The sequence below is a fragment of the Astyanax mexicanus genome, chromosome 14 (genome assembly GCF_023375975.1).
Source record: "Astyanax mexicanus isolate ESR-SI-001 chromosome 14, AstMex3_surface, whole genome shotgun sequence".
NCBI lineage: Eukaryota > Metazoa > Chordata > Actinopteri > Characiformes > Acestrorhamphidae > Astyanax > Astyanax mexicanus.
Genome location: NC_064421.1, coordinates 37350500 through 37355438, shown reverse-complemented (window position 1 = coordinate 37355438; position 4939 = coordinate 37350500). Strand labels below are relative to the sequence as shown.

General features: G+C 33.3%; 1 protein-coding gene across 3 annotated transcripts in view; it reads left to right on the top strand.

Moving 5' to 3' along the window:
• Nucleotides 1-2578: 2578 nt before the first annotated feature.
• greb1 (growth regulating estrogen receptor binding 1) overlaps nt 2579-4939 on the top strand; it is a 52490-nt gene continuing 50129 nt past the window's right edge. For all 3 annotated transcript variants that reach the window (XM_015603512.3, XM_015603511.3, XM_007240769.4), the window contains exon 1: nt 2579-2712. The gene's annotated coding sequence lies outside the window, so the exon portion shown is untranslated. The remainder of the gene's footprint in view (nt 2713-4939) is intronic.

Sequence of the window (4939 nt, the reverse complement as noted above, 5' to 3'; positions counted from 1 at the left end):
GAGCATGAGATCATTATTTTCACACATGGATTGTTCACCACAGAGTCCAGATCTTAACCTCATTGTGCTGGAAAAGACTTTGTGCAGCGGTCAGACTCTACCATCATCAATGCAACACTAGATTAAAATTAATCTTGTGACGTTGCAGAAGCTTATTGAAGCAATGCCACAGTGAATGTGTGCTGCAATCAAAGCAAAGGTTGCTCCAACCTAATATTAGAGTGTGTGAACTTTTTTTGGCCGGGCAGTGTATTATTATTATTATTATTATTATTATTATTATTATTATTATTATTATTATTATTATTATTATTGTTGTTGTTGTTATTATTATTATTATTATACATAAAATGTTCTACAGAATGTTCTGTGGTTTAATACATACAATATAATTTTGATGTGCACAAATTAATTAATAATTCTCATATCAGAGTTGAATTTTTTTTAATGTGTTAGTGATGGAAAATGAACGTGGATTTAGAATACTTTTATTTTTACTGGGATTAAAGATTAAAATTGGTTAACATGAGTTGCTTTTTTAAACGGTTTTACTTTTGTGAATTAAGTTAAATAAATTAGCTGTGTTTCCCATGCTAACATGGTGCTGGTGCTGCAGAATGTAATTAAGAGGAAGATGGATGATCAGATGGAAGAAGCCATCAAACCAAACTGACCTGCTTTATTTTTTGCATGGAACTGCATAAAAAACTGTGATTAAAAACAGGGTTATTCTACCAAATATTGATTTCTGAACTCTTAAAACCTTATATATTTGAACTTGTTTTCTTTGCATTATTTGTGGTTGAAGCTCTGAATTTTTTTTTTTTTTTTGTTATTTCAGACATTTATCATTTTCTGCAAAGAAATGCTCTAAATGACAATATTTTTATTTGGAATTTGGGAGAAATGTTGTCCGTATTTTTTACTCAGCTGGCACACAACCGACCTTCAATGTTGAAATGTGGTTGAAATATGAAGTAATGTATGTTGTTGTTTCAATGTTAAAACAACACTGAATCAACATTTAATGTTCAATGGTTGTGCTAACGTTTACATTTTAAGGTTGAATCAATATTTAATGTTCAATGGTTGTGCTAACCTTTAAATTTTAACGTTGAATCAACATAATGTCCTCAAACTTGTGCCTTTTGAATCAGCATTTTACATTTAATCACCATATCATTTCTGCTGATGTAATTTATAGGCAGGCGTCCGGCCAGTGCCCTGAAACCTCTGGACATTCTGCTCTAAGGTTCATTACTGGTGACCCTTTGTTTTATTGCTCTACATTTTAGCCTGTTCGCATATCCTTTTATTTTGAATTATTTTATTTTTTCTTAATGAAATCTTACATTGTTTGCTTGTTTTTATAATTTAAACTTAATTTTCAATCCCTGTAACTTTATGTAAGCTCTGCTACATTGAAAATGAGGGTTACCCTCAATATTTGCCGAGAGAAAATAAAGGTTAATTGATTGATCATTTCTAAAAACGGTTGGATGGAGGAATGAAACTGTTTTACTTCTATTTGCAGTAACTGCTTTTTAATTTGACACCATGTTTATGTTCTAACAGTTTTACTGTTTTAGTGTTTTTGAGATCAGAAGTTCAGTAATCAGATTGGTAGAGGTGTGTAACTTTCGTTATACTCAGCTTTACTACAGTGATAAGTTTATTGTTAACACTTTGTTAACCATAGGATTTTCTAATTTTAGAATTAGTAGAATGAAACAACAATGTTAATTTTACTCAAACATATACCTATAAATAACATAATCAGAGAAACTGATTCAGAAACGAAAGTTTATAGTGTGTATATCTGTATCTCCATCCAGAGCTGGTTTATAGAGAGCCTCTTTTATATCAGAAAATGACTGAGAACCGCTAGAGGGAGCCGCGAGTGAGTCCTGTATGAATGGAGATGAATGAAGCTAATCGGCTAAAATCTTACATTACAAATCGCAAATAATTACTTATCATTTATAATCATTTAATATTAGAAAGTAGAGTAAAGTATAGTAAAATAGTAATGAAAACGTATCTGTATGTTGCTGTTTTACGTTGCTGTAGAGGTGGGTAATCCAGGTTCACAAAGTAAAAATCCATCCCAGGTTTTTGTACCAAGCTGCGGCAGAGCCGCCCAGGCAGTTGGTACAAAACCCTGGGATGGATTTTTACTTTCTGGACCTGGATTATCCACGTCTACAGTAATGCGAACGGCTTGTTGATGAGCTGAAGCTGGGGTTTAAGAGTTTATTTTCATTATGAAAACATCTATAAAATAAACTATGGTTTCGGTCAGTTGCTCCATATGAACCTGTATTTTATGGAGTCAAATTGCTGAAGAGAACATAAAACTATCACGAAAAAAAATCGTGATAATGTTATTTTCTTTTCAGCATTAAAGACCCTAATTTGACTCCATAGTATTCACTCTGGTGGTTCCACAAACCCTGAACACAAGTGTCTGGGTTCCTCTCCTGTACGTGGTGGTGGTGGTGGTGGGTGATACCATCAGCGCTGTGAGGGGGGTGTTAGCGGGTGTTATGGGGCGGGGGTGTCGGAGCCGGCGGCGGCGGGTTTCGGTCCGGTGGTGAGGAGTCGCGGGTCAGTGGCGGCGGGTCTCAGACAGAGCGGTGTGATGAGCAGCGCGGGAGAAGAGCTGCTCAGTAAATAGTCCGGCTGTTTCTGAGAGATTATCGGGTTACTGAGGTGAGTCTGCTGGGTTGAACTTTTTGTTGCTGGATCATAAGAAACTGGTATAAATCACATTAAACAGGAACATTTATTTCTGGTGTTACTTAGTTGATAAAGCGCTGTATAAGAGATGTGTGTTAAATTAATGAGACGGGTTATCCCTGTAGTTTAAAAATGCTTCAGGTTACAAGAGGAGCAGTTCCATTCCATTCGGAACGTTTTAAGCTAAATTCAAAATTCGAAAATTGGGTCTAAAACTTACATATTTCTTTTTTTTCATTCAGTATAGTAAAGAAGACATGGGTTTTCATCCATGTTTTTCAATTATCTAGTAATTCATTTTAGCCTTTATTTAACAGAACATAAAGAAACAATGAAAAAAGTAAATCTTTCCCCGATTGTTAGAATTTTCTATTTTTGTATATTGTAACACAAATCTGATGGTATTAGGACAGTGTAACTTATTAATTTAACTGTCTGAGGCTAAATGCAAAATTAGAAATTTGGATGTAAATTTTGTTTTTATGAAAAAAAAATTAGTGCAGTGTAGTGTAGTGCAGTGTACAATAAATAAGTTTTCAGCTATTCTTCCAAACGTTACACTAACCATATTATCCAACTAACTTTTATTACAAGATGCAATCTAAAAATAAAGAAAATATTGGTTGTAAGAGGCAGAGAAGGAAAAAATGGGGGGAAAAGTTATTTCTTCTTCATTGCGCTAAATGTAAAACATCAAATAATGAGTTTTTACATTCAATTTTACATTTTTTGCATTTAGCCTCAAATGGTCAGAAAATTAAACTGATAAACGTTACAATAACTATAAAATATTTTATTTAAAAAATCCTTCACTAAAGTAAATGGAAAAAAAAATATTTAAGTTTTATACTCAATTTTCAATGTTTAAATTTAGCCTGAAACGGTCAGAAAACTAAAAGATGTTACACTGACTCAGGAGGAGCAGGTAGTTAAATTCTGGGTTGATTTAAAATGAACTGAGATGCAGAATTAAACGAGTAGCAGTGTATTTGTAGCACTGATATTAGTGCAGGATTGGCTGATATTTTAAACTGATATTTGCTGATGATTGTTGTTGTTTAGGTAGCTAAACTGTTTGCAACATTTCTCAAAGTGTTGGGCGCGCCTCACTAGTGGGGCGCATGGGTATTACAGGTGGGCCGCAAGAAATCGGAAGAAAAGAACATTTTTTAGCCTGTCTTTTTAATGTGTAAACATTACAACAGGGCGATTTCGTACAAACCAGAGGTGTGTACAATGTTAAGGTTACAAAACGGACAAGTTTGTTCCAAGGACCACGACAGAAAAAGTTTTGAGAACCATTGGGCTACAGCAATATATATTAATCCATTATTTCTTATTTGGCTTTTTAAGCCTCTACAGTCAAATTTCACAGCTGTCTGTAATGCTAATCTGTTTAAGTCCTAATTTATAAAGTTTCTAAACCTTTATCTAAATCAATTTAGTTTAACATAGTTAAAGTATTGCATCTATTTGGGCAGATAAGGTTTGGCCAACATTTGAAACATATAACAATAACATTAATGCATTACTGATTAAATTTCCAATTCTTTACAAATAAATGTCTCCATTGCATATCTAGATTTTTAACACAGTTTTTGTACTAATTGTACTGATGTTTGTATAACTTTATATATATAAGCAGATGTGGACAATACAAATTTAAGACAGGTGCACTGGCCACTGTTGTGTACACTTTAGTCAGTGTTAGACAGCGGTACAAATGTGCCCCAACTCTTTTAGAAACTGAAATCTCTGAATAACACCCCAGCCTGTCATGATAACCCATAAGCATAATTTTAATATATATATATTTATACATATACAGCTCTGGAAAAAAATAAGAGACCACTTAAAATTAAGAGTTTACTTTGATTTTACAAAATTGAAAACCTCTGGAATATAATCAAGAGGAAGATGGATGATCACAGCCTTGAATTTGATCACTGCTTGAATTTTTGCACCAGGAGTGGATAAGGTTAACATGGAGAACATGCCAACATTCATGAAAACATTGATTGAAAACCAGGGTTAAACTCTTAAAACTTTATGAATATGAACTTGTTTTCTTTGCATTATTTGAGGTCTAAAAGCTCTGCATCTTTTTTATTTCAGCTATTTGTCTCTAAATGACAATATTTTTACTTGGAATTTGGAAAAATGTTGTCCGTAGTTTATAGAATATAACAACAATGTTAAT